Below are 14879 nucleotides of genomic sequence, written 5' to 3' on the forward strand. Positions count from 1 at the left end.
TGTATGCATAACTTTATTTATCATTATTATTTTTTTTTTTTCATATTTTTTGATAAATATCTGTCATTTAATATTGTTATAAAATGTGTTTATATGTTTTCTATAAAACCATATTTGTTTATAGTTTAAATTATGTTCTTTCCATGTTTTCAAAGTTGTGTGACTTGGCATTATATTGAGCAAGATTGATAACCTTGCCAGCCAAGCTGTGTATTTATAGCAGAGGTGTGACTTGGCAGCATTTAGTGCCAGGCGGTGTTACTGCTTCAGAATTAAGTTGTGGGGTGTAGTTTTTTTTAATTACTCTGGAAACAATAATCATGTCACTTAATGTTTAGCGTAATGTATGTGAGAGAGTATGCAATGATCTTTAAATCTAGGGTGTTTTAATGTCCTAAGTTTGAAGTAATTGAATATATCATTTAACATAAAAACCAATATACTTTTATGTATTTAAATGTTTTGTGAAAAGATAAATATATTTAACTTTAAATTGGTTATCTAATTTTCCTTTTATATTTTAAATTGGTTTGTTATTTTCGCTGGATTTTAGGATCAAGAGTGTAAATATTCTATTGTTATGTATTATTGTTGTGAGTTTTGTGTTGATATTCATATTTAGCAATAGACGCTTTCACGTTGGCGACTATTGTAAAAAATGAATGTTAGGTAGTTTCATTATTGGAACTTACTGCTATTTTTATTTACTAAAAGCCAAGACAACATTATGCTAAAAATGCAGTTGAAATCTTAATTTGATTTTACATATATATATATATATATATATATATATTAGTATTGTTAATCCTTTTAAACTTCGAAACAGATTTTATAGTTACATCTTCGATAGATGTTAATATTAACTGCCATGTCAAAATAGGCAACTTTATGGAGGTAAATCGGTTTTAAATTTTTATGTGGTGTTTTTTTCCTTTTTTTTTTTTTTTTTTTTTTTTTTTGTTGTTATGGTATCATAATTTCATTTTTTTTCCTTTAAGATTTACGATTGACGCATTTATACCTTTTATAAAAAATAACCTGATTATCTTTATTGTAAATTTTTGTCAGTTAAAATTATATAAATATATGCAAGTAGTTAAATTTTTTAAAAATTTTCTCTATTTTATGCCTAATTATATGTTGTACGTAACATAGGGAAATTTTTAAACGGGGGGTGAATATTGTAGTTTTGCGCATTTGTCAAATATCAAGTTAACTGAAATTTTATGGGGTGTTTAACTAACTAATTAGCTTAGTTTTCATTTCCTTTTGAAAGAAAAAATTCTTATATATATAAAAAAGAAAAAATTTTTTTTAATGTAAATCATTGTTTTGCTTTTTATTATTCTGGTAAAAGGTCTCCATCAAAAACTTGATAACCCTTAATAAAGATAACTCTATTCTCCTCACCACCATTAAAGCAAAAACGTGGAAGTGAGGTCCTTTATTAGCGTCAAAATATTTAAGTGAATTAATTTTCGAGTAACAAAAGGAATTTTTAGTAAATGGTTGCAATTACCGTTTACTAAAAACTATTGAAACAATGAGGCCAGATGTAAAAATGGTCATATATTTGAAATAAATTTACTTAGTTGTGCGCATTTAATGTTTTGAAGACAATTTCCTTTTTTTAAGAAACATGTATCAAGGGGATACAAAAAATTTATAATTCATGTATAATTTACGCTTTATATTAATCAAATTAATTAAAGTTCATTTTATAAAAAATATAAGAAGAATTTAGCTTTACTTTTTCGTCAATTTAAAGCATGATGAAGTGTTATTATTTTGTGTCAGTAACTAATAACGTATTGTGTTGAATTTAGTATTGTCGAGTAAAATGGTTCTGCCTTACACTGTTATAACCTATGTCAGTTGTAAATAACTCAAATAATGTTAAATTATTAGTAAGTTATTTTAGCTCGGCATTTTTTTTAATGTTATTTTTACAGATGGTTTAATCTTTTCAATTTGAAGGGGTTTTTCTAAAAGGCTATAATTTAAGATTTTGCAACTTTATTTTGTTTTCTTCAAAAGCTTCCTGCACTCATTTCCAGCCAGTTGTCCACAATGAAATGGCTGCTGTTGAATATGAAGTAACGCCAGACATTCAGGAGCATGTGTCCAAATTTTTGAAAGAGACTGTAGAAGATGATTTACGACATCAAGCAACAGATGAAGCTCCGTGGGTGGAAGAGCATCAAGAACAAAAGATGCATCTGAGGCATTGATGATGGGTTCATGAACGGAGTTTCTGAATAAATTTGCTTTCTTGATGATAGCATCAGTCGAAATGATTCTCTTCTGATTGATCCAAAAGTTCTCAGAGATCCACGCTTTGCAGGATCTTTTGATGAAATGTCACACCAAGAGCATGGGTGTTCACTGGAATGTGCTTGTAGACCACAAATGATGTTTGCCAGCTTCATATCACAGGACAAAGTAAAGGGAAGTTTTTCAATGTTCAGCAGATCAAAAACTTGCTTGACATTGGTATAGTTTTCCTGGAGATCTTCAGAAATGGCAATCAGTAACTGACGCTTAACACCAGAATCTTTGGCCAGAGAATTAGTGAGAAGTCGTTTTGGTGGCGGAGATTTTAAAACTGAAAATTTTTCCATGATTCCAAAGCTTACTTTTAGAAAACAACCACCACCATCCACTCCCAGCTTTATAATGCAGTCATCAGAGAGGTTTCTAGTTTCAAGAACTTGTTAACAAAGAGCTTTTAAGTCTTTGCAGTGAATGACAAGTTTATCCACCTGAATTGTGCCCTTGTCAGTTGCAACTTTGATCCAAGTTTTTTGCTCAACTGGTCAAACTTAGAGAGGAAGTTCTTTTCTACAATCCGACTTGAAATAACTTGATTTAGTGTTGAGACCAGCTTTTTCACACCAGAATTGGACAGCCCTGTGTTGTGTTGCATTTAAACAAGATCTTTTGCTGTCAATATTGGTTCTTTATTGAAAAGTCTTCTTGCTCTTATAGATGAACCTTTGAAATAGTTAAGAAAGATTTTACACTATTATGCATTACATAGACTTAAAACATGAAGCTAAAACTTTAAATATCTAATACAATGTTATCTGGAAGAACTGGAATAGAGTGGCCTCCTATTCCCTCTGGTCTGCGAAGAAGAACTGTTTCATGGGGTGAATCTTCCTTGTGGGCAATGACTGATGCTGCAACTCTTTCAGCTGCAACAGAGTCCTTTAACACAACTTCTGCTAAATTCTTTCGCAAAGTGGACTTTGAACGATTGTGTGGAAGACCCTTGCCAACTATTGAAAAGCATTGAGAACATCTTCTTTCAACTGAGTTCTGTTTGCTTTAGGGTTTTGGGTTGCCATGACTGGGTGTGGGGAATTGTGCTTTGCTTTGCCAACTGAGCAAATCAAACAATCACAAACTGAATCTCTTGTAACTCGACGGACTTTGATATTGGAGAAGTCAAACAGCTGTAGTTGGGTTTGAAGCTTCCCTTCCTCAAGCCTCCTAAGGTTGGAACGGCAACGCTCACAAATACCAGTTGGGACTTTTGGATCATTAAAGTCAATTGGCTGCTTCAGAATTTGTTGCATTTTTTCTTTCATGAAGCTGGTTAAAAAGCGACTAGTCTTGCCAAGACACAAGAATCAAACAGTCTTTTTGTTCTCTTCGTGGGTTTTTGCTCGATTTGGCATTTTTTGTTAATTAGATACTAAATCTATGAAAAAAATGGAGAAAATAACTAATGCTCAAGCTTTTTCTGAGAATTTTATCATAATAATTTATAAAAAAGCAAGTTCGAATTTTTTTTTTTTAACTTTTTTGGTACAAATAACTTGTATATTCTTTTTTAAATTAAAAAAAGCTCCAATTTTTTTTTCTTCCCAAAACAACTTAGTTAACACATTCTGTCAAAATTTATAAAGTGGATGAAAGTAAAAGTTATAAAAAATTAAGTTTTATTGCTCTAGAGTTAAATATTTTGTACTATTTTTAATGCGATTTTATGCAAATTTGAGAATGGATTTTCTTCCACGGACGGAGTAACCAGAATTTGGGACTTATAACCTAGTAACCACCAGTGAGAGTACAATCATACCCCCAAAAGGTTTTTCTGGGTCATGGCATCAAACAATAATTCTCTCAAGGGAATAATTTCGCAATAAGTTTTCGTGCGATTCTCCGAAGGGAATTGCTTATTCCGCAATCGCTAGTCGTCATTCTCAACTAGCCTTTGAAATGATTGTCCAGAGGGAACTGTTTTCGTAACAATCATTACATATTTCTTTATTTTTCTGTGAGGCATCTAAATTTTTAATAATTAATAAATAACTTTTACAATTATATTTACTGACCAATTATATCACTTATATTTATTTACAAAATGTATTAAAAACTTTAAAACAACGATAAATTTGAACAACTGCTTTTATTTCTAGTGAGCACAGCACTGCTCTTATAAGCACAGCACTACTTTGACAGAACGATACAAGCAACTGAAAATCCAAGTCCAAATTCTAGTTCTCCAAATCAAATCCTAGTTTTTCGAATTAGTTTTCCGAATCCTAGTTTGCCGAAGCTAATCTTAGTTTTCTAAATGCATTTCAGCGAAAAAATTTTGCATGATGCACTTCATAATGGCCGTTTCCTGAAGATTCGACTATGTGGTTAAATTTATACTGAAAATGTCCTTTTTTTTTCATTGCACCCTGAAAATTTCCTACGCCCCACGTTGGGAAACACTGCCCAGCAGACATGGTTTGGAGGACCTATAGAGGTCCAGTAGAGGCAACGCTACTGGTCCATTAGCGGCGCGGCGCTTATGGACCAGTTAAGTTTTGCGGTCATTCAATCGTCCTATAGCGACATGTGCTGTGAATGGTCAGCTAGTGAACTTATAGTGGCACGTGCCGTTAACGGTCAGCCAGTGTATTCATATTGGCAATTTTTTAAAAAGTATAGGCTATTTGTAGGGCTCTATATATATAGGACTTAATTCTTAATATCTAATGTTAAAACGACAGACAAATCTTGAAGTTTATTATTTAGTTAAGCAGTTGTTTGGCGTGTCATCAATTTGAGAAGTTAAACTTATTTACTGGTTTTGACAATTAGAAAGACTTGTTAGAAATCCGCCAGGTGTGCCTCTAATAGTATGACTTCCACTGGATATTTATCTCTATTGCAAACTAAATAGTCTCCAAATAAGAAAAACTATTTGGGCAATTTGTGTTTATGCAAAATGAGCGGCGCGATTATTAGCAGCAACATTTTAACGTCACTACACAAGAGATCTTTTTCAAATACAATTTTACTGTATTTATTTCATACTTTAATTGTAAAAATCTCCAAATTTTATTCTTCATTTGCAGATGATTATCGGGAATATCACTAATCGTTGTAATTTATTTTTTTCTTTCTTTTCGTTCTTTACGACCGCCATTACTATCGTTCGACCCATGTATATAACGAACAATTTCTTTTTGAACATCACATTCAGTACAGTTTCGCGTCGGAATATTCCTTGCTATAGCGTCTATTAATTACAAACCAAAACTATTGAATCTAACTAAATAGAATTTTAAGTTGAAGTAAATATACAAGCACATTTTAATAACACATACCACAATACTCCGCAGCCTGCAATAAATGACTTAGACATTTACTGATTCTTAAAGTAATCTAGGGTCAATACTTTGAAAGAATTGACAAAAATGTAAACATATGTAAAAATAGTTATTATTTTAATTTGAACATAAAATTTGGTATTTGTGTTAAACTTTGTTAAAAAAGATGAATCAGTTGAAATACGAAGTCTATTATTTACTTAATAATAATTTATTCCATGAAAGTAGGCATATTATAGTTTAAAAATGCAATCTGCTCTCCATGCTCTGGTAATAGCCAGTTTATTTTTGCTTCAAATATGTTCCAGCTGTGCTAAATAGGCGTTCACTTTTTACGGATGAAGGAGGCGCGCACAAAACTTTCTTTGAAAACTTCGACAAATCCAACTTGTAAGTATCTTTATCAGAGCAAGTGTTACGGTATGCACCCCACCACTTATAAGGGCATTCATTCTTTGGCAGTATTCGAAGGCTTAAGTAGAAGTTGACTTCATCGGTGCTGATACATAAATTATAAGTGACAATGTTAGGTTTATATTTTAAAAGTATTAATCTTTAAACAAATAAACATATTAAAAGAAGACTCTTATCCGTCTTTTTAACTATAAAGAATAAAGAATGGAGATACAAAAAAAACTGCTTATTGATAAATTATAAATAATTTTGGGCATAGGCAATCAAAAGTATTTCATAAAATTAAAAAAAGTAACATGAAATATAGAAATTGAAATATAATTCCGTTTAATTTATATATTTAATGTATAAACAACACGTAAATCATAAATAGATTTTTTTTTCTTACCATTTTTCTTTGACTGTTTGAGTTTTTCCCATTTCCCAACAAAATCTGAGTCGGACTCATGAAATTTAGATTCTGAAAATGAATTTAATGATCCTTCTGAGTCTGATCCACTACCTCTTGCTACACTAAAGTCAATTTCTTTTACTTGTTGTGAATGAGACTCAGAACAAAATTGGTAGAACTCTAGATAGAGAATTTCTTTAAACCTATTATGATTCGTTTCTTCAACAAACTTTAACTTGAAACGAGGATCAAGCATCATTGCAACTTTCAAAAAAACATTACCCTTGTATTTTTGAAAACGACAGTTAAAATATTTCTTAAGTTCATAAACAACAATTTTGATTTCAGTTGCCGTGTCACAAGCATACTCAAGAAGCTTTTCTATTGCATAGATAAATGGTATAACGTCTGATGTACATACAGTTTCTTTACTCATTTCTTTTGTAGCACTTTCGAAGTGTTTTAATATGCATACAAGCATTTCAGCAAGTTGCCATTGATTTTTTGTAGGATTCTTTGCATTTGTTTAAGTTCTGGTTACACAATACAATGCAATAGCTTTTTTCTGCTCAATGAACCTCTCAAGCATATAGTATGTTGAATTCCATCTTGTGGAAACATCTTGAATTATTTTGTGCTCTGGTAATTTTAATTGACTTTAAATTTCCTTTGGTTTAGTCACAGCACTGGATGAATGGTGGAAATGTCCTGCTAATACTCGAAAAACAGCAATTGCATCACTTATTGTTCCTTGTTCTCTAAAGATCTTTTTCTTAATACAAAGTTGTAAAGTATGCATCAGATATGGCAGATGTTTATCACCCAAATTTGACTCTGTAATGGCAGCCATTACATTGGCTGCATTTTCAGTTAAAACTCCATGAATCTTTTCATGGGGAATTTCCCATGTTTGTAGCGCTTCATTTATGAATTTGCTTACATTGTGCTCTGTGTGCGACTCAGGGAAGTTTGTAACTTATAAGATGACATGGTTAACTATAAATTCGTGGGTCACAGATCAAGCAGTTAAACTGTAATACGATTAAATTGTGTGCAGACAGGTCCAACCATCACTAGTTAAACTTAAAAAATCTGCTTGATCCAGCTCATATTTTACTTTGGCTTTTATGGTTTCACACATCAGCGGAATGACTTTCGTGGAGAAATGCTTTCGACTAGGTGTTGTATATTTCGGAGCTAAATTTTTTAAAGTCTGGTAAAACCTTTATCTTCAACAATGCAGTTTGGTTGCAAGTCTAAACATATCATTTCTCCAATAAGCTTGGTAATAACTTGAGCCTTTGATTTGTCAAGTTTTACCGATTCTTTTCTTTGCAAAATCTCCCGCAGAGAGACCTGAAACAAATTCAACGAATAAAAGATATTATTTAATAACTAACAATGAACAGTGAAGGATCTCAGTGATAGAAGTATGTATCATTCCCCCTCATTTTGACAAGACTTGCCCGCATCTCATTACAACGTCTTGAATTCTGAATAGTAAATGAATTTAGTTACAGTTATCTGAGTTACCTGTTTCGATGCTTTTTGAAAAGAAGGAACTGAGTTATTAGGCAAATGTGAACCTCCCTGCGTTTCATCTGTGGCTGTGCTGGTAATGATTTGCACTGATTCAACAGAGCTTGTTTTATCTGAGCATATTGTTTGAGTAGTGCAAAATTGTTTTACAGACTTTTGCTTTGGATGTGGTGAAAATTCTTGGTTAACAGTCTTTGTCTGAGGAAGCATCATGCTATGTATATTGTAATACGTTTTTTTCAGATGGTTTTGTAAATTTGTTGTAGGCATATTGTGTGCGTCTTTACTTCCTCTAGACAAAATCTTCTTTCAAAGTATGCAGATTGCTTTACCAACATCCTTATCACTCACTTTGAAATAATTCCATAAGGGATTTTTACGTCGCGATGAGGTAGCCATAATGCGCTAATGGATTACTAAAAGTTATGATAGCAGTTCTCAAAATTGAAATATGAAGTTTAATTAGTTTCTTACCTTTAATAAAATTTACTGAAACAAACAATATTCATATTCAAATTAAAAAATAATTTGAAATAGTAAATAGCCAATTAACCCTTATTTGTACGGAAAGTATATTTACTTTTACTAATGATCCAGCATACAAAATCAAAAATCAAACGCAATTGATTTAAATTTCAATTGAGTTTTTCTGCGCATTATTTTTTGACGTAATCATTGTAAAACAAACTTTCATTTGCACGAAAAAATTTTAAAAAAAAATATTTCGTGCTTTAAAATTAACTTATTTGTATATTTTTTTAAAAAATTTCAAGAATCTCTCAACTTTCGTGCGCTATGTTTTTTATGACATAAAATCCAGAGGATTTAGTAACAGCTAAGTAATTTCAAATGCTAGGTTTTCTTCCAAATTCAATTTTAAATTTTAAATTAATATTTAAAATATATATAATTTAATATCACTCGGTCTTTAGAAATTATTAAATAAATGTTAGAGTTAATTTAAATTATTTTTCAATATTTTACAACTACCTAAAGCATTAATAAATTTTATTACAAAGGTCGAGTGATCATAACTTTATTTGATTTAAATTAGCAGCAAGTTTTAGCTGAAGAAATTATTAGGGTTATTAAGTTTAATGAAATAAAGTTTACTTTAACGTAACAGTTTAAATCAGTTTTGATTTAGTGAATATAAAAATCAAAATAATAAATCAATGTGTTTCAACTAAAGTAACTTTTTTTTCTTACTGTTCTCGTTCCGTTCTTTGCCACCCTAAGCAACTTGTCGCATTTGTGTTGCGCACAACCTTGCCACAACCCAAGACCCGGAGCTGGTTTCATTTATATCATATTTGGTTTGTCAAAGTATACTGTGATATACCAAAAAAAAATTTTACGTAATTAAAGATTCCGGACTATAGCTTAGAAACTGAAAAAAATTTCGCCGAAGACAATGATTCGGCAAAAAAACTCCTGGCTTTGGCCAAAGCCGAAGCTTCGGTCCATCCCTATCAATTATATAAAATGTCTTCAATGTTTTTTATTCCTCCATAATAAAATTGAATAGACATGGTATCTTCACGTAATTACAATCAGAAAATTAAGCTATCACAGTTTATATTGATGACACAAATTACAGAGCCTAAAGAGATGACACAAACTATAGAACTTAAAGAAAACAGTGTGTAGCAAAAACTATTTTAAAATAAGAAACAGTATTTTAAGAATCTATTAAAGTAAAACTTAAAAATGCCTTCTGCAACCCTGCTACTTTACTAAAATTTAACCTAATTTCCTCTTCATCAAACTCCTCCAATGAGTCAATAGGCTTCATAATTATGTCTGCTTCAATTCTATTATTTGATACTCCTGTTACGCTAGCAAAATTACCTTCTAGTAAATTCAAGCGGTCAATAATCTTTTTTCGGTTTTCCTTGATCAGCGTAAGTTCATTTTCCAACTCTTTGAATATTGCATACTGAAATTCTAATAATCATTTAATTTTTGTAACATTTTATTTTTAAAAGCTTTACTTTTTTTAAAATATTAAATAATACATTTTATAATGGAATATGTTTTAAAATGTATATTTAAGTAACGACCAATAACTCATTCACACTGACAATAAAACATGTTTTATTTTAAATGTAATAAAAACAAGTACACAAAAGATAGCAAGTATACAGTAAGAAAGGTTGATTTATACTAACAAAACAACTTTACAAAAATGTTTTCTTTTTAAAGTTACAATTTTAAAAAAGTCTTTAATTGTCACTATGAACAGATTACTAATACTAGCAATAAATATCTCACATAAAAAAAAGAATGTATTACAACTCAATAAACAGTTTTTTTGCTGGTAACCTCAACTTACATTTATTTGACATTTCTATAAATGAGGAACCGCCATCTCCCACTTTTAAAGGCTTCTCAACCAAATTTGTGGCTTTACAAGTATGATCTTGCTTGAACGCTGATGCAATATTGAATTTTGAAGACTTCGTAGGTGTTTCCAAAATATCATTAAGTGTAAAATGTTGAAAAGATGATTTAGGTGTGGAAGTGAAATCTATCACTAGATTTACAGCTTTATTATTTGTTTTTATTTTTTTTTTATTGCTAAATAACAAAAATGTGATGTTTAAAAAAATTTACATTTATATGTTCTGGAAAACATTTATAAAAACGTCAAAAAAACTACATAAATTTTCAGCCTCATCTTCTGTTTGAAAATGTAACATCTGGTTACATGTTTCTAATGTTCCAGAATCAACAAGCTCAAATATGTACTCAACAAGCTCAAATTCCTGTCATCCTGGTTCGGTTTCAGCACACTCTGCGATATACATATCAACTACCTTGTACCCATTTGGAGGAAAATATACAACAGAACTACTAGAGTCAACCCAGTGAGCTGGAACTACTGTTTTGGTTGGTTAGTTTTTTTCAACAATCACAATAGTGCTGAAGAGTCTAAAGATAAAATATTTATTAAAACTGTATATTTATTCAAATTTTGAAAGAATTAATGTTATTTTTCAACCACAGCTCAAAAAACAATTTTAAAACAGAATAATGAATTTTTAAACAATTAATTCTACAAAAATGTAGCTCAGAACAATACTGAAACGTCAAAACAGCATCACACTCCAAGTATATCTATTTTTACTTGGGGTTAGTAATTTAACAAACATTAAGAGCTGGACAAACGGCTCCAAAAATTATAACCTAGGAACTGAGATATAAAATAAGCTATAAAAACAAACAAACAATTTTATTGTCAATATAATTAAGGTATAACAACTTGATCATCTTCATGCATCAAACAAGCACATTTTCTTTATACAATGTCTACACCATCTACTTTCTCCAATGAATGTTTTTTTTCTTTTTATGACGAATATGTTTAGTTTATTAGAATCAATAGAATCTGTGAAAAAATTATCTAGCTCAGCCTTTTTAGAGGCATTTTAAACCAGTTCACCGTTTGGTAAAGTTTCTTTTATAAAGCACACATAATTTTCTGCAAGAAACCAAGAGTTTCCAGCGCAATCAAGTTTTGTAATATGAGTTGGATTTTGTTGTAATGTACCCTTTTACTCATCAAATCGTTTTATAATCTCTTTTAATGGATTTCTTTTACCATGCACTAGACTCTTTATAATTTGTAAGTAATTTTCGAATTGAAAACAACAATAGGCATCAAGAGGCAATTAAAAATATTCAACATCATCAGGAAGATGATACAGATTATGAATACAGTAAACGGTGAAAGTATTATCATAATTCTCATGGGCATTGGTTACAAAATAGTTAATTAACTAACGTGCAGAATTTAAATAAATCTGCGTCAAGTTATTACCACTGATCTCAAAATATAACTGGATAGCGTATACGAAGAAATTTTTTGAACCCAGTTTTGGCCTCCCAAGATGGCGGCGGAATTAAGGAATGGTTACATGAAAATTAAGAAACTGATGATAATCAAGTTTTATATCTTGAGCTCAAATATTGATTAATATATAGTTTTCTAATAAAAATCTAGTTTTTTTGTTTAACATAAGATTTTTTTCATAAAAATAACGGAATATTACATATTTACATAAATTTCAAATATAAATATTTTTTTATTTAACAAAACTATTCTTACAATAAGTTGCTCTATAATAACTTTCTGTTTTTCGTTTTTTAGAATAGATATGATAAAATAAAAATTCTCAGTAAAACTAATACCCCATTCACACCAAAAATAAAACTTGTTTTAATCGTGGTTATTTAAACTTGTGACGCATTTTTCCGTTCACACTGCTTTTTAAAACCATGTTTCAAATAAATGAGTTTAAAAAACCATAACTAAATAAGACAACATCGCGAGGTTGTTTTATTTAAAAGCTTTAAATATTTGGAAGCCGAGTGGTTTTATAAATCTCCATGAAAAAAAAGTTTTAATGAAAAATTGAGAATAGTAATTATATATATATATATATATATATATATATATATATATATATATATATATATATATATATATATATATATAAGATACAGCGAAGGATGACAACTTCGTTGGTACTTAAAGTTTCTATGTAATTGCTCTTGCAAGCAGGCTATTGAGCACTCTTGAGTGAAGAAGTCTTTTACTAATCACATATATATATATATATATATATATATATATATATATATATATATATATATATATATATATATATATATATATATAGTATATAAATCAAAAGAAATTATTTGTATACGATTTTTTTAAATATTCTCCCTTTATATCTCTCTTACATCATATATGATACATTTAAGTATATATTTATGTGTATTGTAAGTATGATTTGTGTTTTAATAACAGCATTTTCTTCAAATAGCTTATATAAAATACTTTAATGAATACACAAAAAAAAGTTGTCAAAAGGTCTCGACATTGGGATGAGACCGAAACAAAAGTACTTATACTGAAATGGTCAGAAGAAAATATTCAGGAACAGTTAAAGTCATGCACGAGAAAGATGAAAATATGGGATGATGTGGCTGTATATGTCAAAGCAGCAGGATACTTAGACCGAGATGGAGATTCTTGTAAAACAAGAATACACACTCTTCTCTGTGCATATAGAAGTTATATGGACAATAAAAGAAATGCTACTGGAGCATCTGCACATAAAGTACCTTGTTTTAATGAAATCGATGGAGTTTTGAGAGGAAGACCAACTACTTTTCCAACACATTTAACAAGCTCCTCTGGTAGTTTTTCTTTGCTAACAATTACAGATAACGCTACTTTTGAGCAACCTAAATCTGATGAAATTGATTTTAAAAATGAAATAAATTTTGTTTGTGATAGCCCAGTCAATAATGCAGCTAAGACTTTACCTGAAGGATCAACAACAACTTCCAGTGGTAATTATTTTTTTAATAAAAACAAAAAAAAAAGAAGTTCAGCTGAGTTATTATTTGAAAAACTTGATGCAAACATGAAAAGTTTTATAAAAGCGCAAGGTGAGACAGATAAAGAGTTTTTTTCAACATTATTTGAAAGTGCACCTAAAAATAGTTCTTCTGATAAAAAAGATAAAAGTACAGTATTGTTAAAAGTGAGAGAAAAAGGAGATGAATTTTTTATTGAAACAGAATTGCTTGTGATGAGTATGGAAAAGTTGACTGCATTAATTCTGGATGATTTTAACTATAATTTCAGTCAAAATATAGTTATAATAAAACTTCCCAATGTACGTGTAAGGAATGATAAAGATGTTAAAAGGTTGTTGAATGGTGATGAATTAGAATTTTGGAGATTATAAAAGAGATTGGATATATATATATATATATATATATATATATATATATATATATATATATATATATATATATATATATATAGTTAATTGTCATTTTTTTGTTCTTTTTCTTGGAATGAACCTTTATTCCACACATCTTGTTTATTAGAGACTAAATACTATTTCTGTTATGTTTTTGATTCTATTTTGTGTTATTTTTGTAATTTTTTTCAATAATCTTAGAGGAAATGTGTATTTTGTCATCTCTTAAGTTGTACAATTGAGTTGTAAAAAAACATTGCAAATATTTATTGCAGTCTTAATACTTCTTAAAATAAAGAAATCCTAATTTTATGAAAAACTATGTCTTGGAATTACTAATAAAGTTTACACAACTTGAAATATATTGTTTTATTGCAGACCGAATTACTTCTGCTTCAATTTGAACAGAATCGTTTCTTCCAGTGCTCATATTAACCTCACTACCTTGCAACCACTCTTCAGAAAAGCTCTGATTACTGATTTCACAAAAGTTATGAAGAATGCAGCATGCACTTACTATTTTAACAGAATTTTCAATAGATGTGTCAATTCGTTTGGAGATGCATTGGAATCTTCCTTTAAGCCTACCAAAAGCATTCTCCACTACTACACGAGATCTACTCAGTGAAAAGTTAAAACTTTTTTCCTCTCTTGAAAGATTCCCACGGTCTGAATAAGGTTTCATTAGCCATTCTTCCAAAGTGTATGCAGAATCCCCTAAAATTAAAGGAGATATTTTTTTTCCTGCTATGTTCCTTGAGAACTGACTTGGTAGAAAACTTTTTTGCTGGCATTCTAAGTATAAAGGGGAGTTTTTAAACACACGAGAATCGTGAGACTTGCCTGTCCAGCCAACAAATATGTCTCTGAAAAGATATCTGCTGTCAACAAAACCTTGAAGAATAATCGAATGATAATCTTTACGATTAATGTAATCCTCTGGATTCTCTTTCGGTGCTTTTATTCTAATATGGCACCCATCAACTGCACCAACAACAAGTGGAAAGCTCGAAATCTCTTCAAATTGTTTCATTATTTCTTTTACCTCTGCTTCTCGAGGTAAATATATATATTTGTGTAGTAAGTTATCAACAATTGCATTTGTTACCAAGTGAATTATTTCACATACTGTTG

At 30.0% G+C, this 14879-nt stretch overlaps 4 pseudogenes across 1 annotated transcript; all 4 read right to left on the reverse strand.

The window, feature by feature from the left end:
- Positions 1-3063: 3063 nt before the first annotated feature.
- Positions 3064-3683, reverse strand: LOC149885152 (uncharacterized; annotated as a pseudogene).
- A 2143-nt stretch (positions 3684-5826) lies between these two features.
- On the reverse strand, positions 5827-7270 carry LOC149885153 (zinc finger BED domain-containing protein 4-like; annotated as a pseudogene).
- Positions 7271-7452: 182 nt separating this feature from the next.
- LOC145201004 (zinc finger BED domain-containing protein 6-like) lies at positions 7453-8358 on the reverse strand (annotated as a pseudogene). The gene is made up of 2 exons (XR_016455063.1): positions 7954-8358; positions 7453-7776 (listed from the first exon to the last, which is right to left on the reverse strand). The product of XR_016455063.1 is annotated as a zinc finger BED domain-containing protein 6-like (transcript).
- A 1282-nt stretch (positions 8359-9640) lies between these two features.
- On the reverse strand, positions 9641-10886 carry LOC149885154 (uncharacterized; annotated as a pseudogene).
- Between the last annotated feature and the right edge of the window lie 3993 nt (positions 10887-14879).

This window comes from Hydra viridissima, unplaced genomic scaffold, assembly GCF_058129835.1.
Source record: "Hydra viridissima isolate aposymbiotic clone 2 unplaced genomic scaffold, HvirCarnegie_v1 scaffold_8, whole genome shotgun sequence".
In the NCBI taxonomy this organism is placed as follows: domain Eukaryota; kingdom Metazoa; phylum Cnidaria; class Hydrozoa; order Anthoathecata; family Hydridae; genus Hydra; species Hydra viridissima.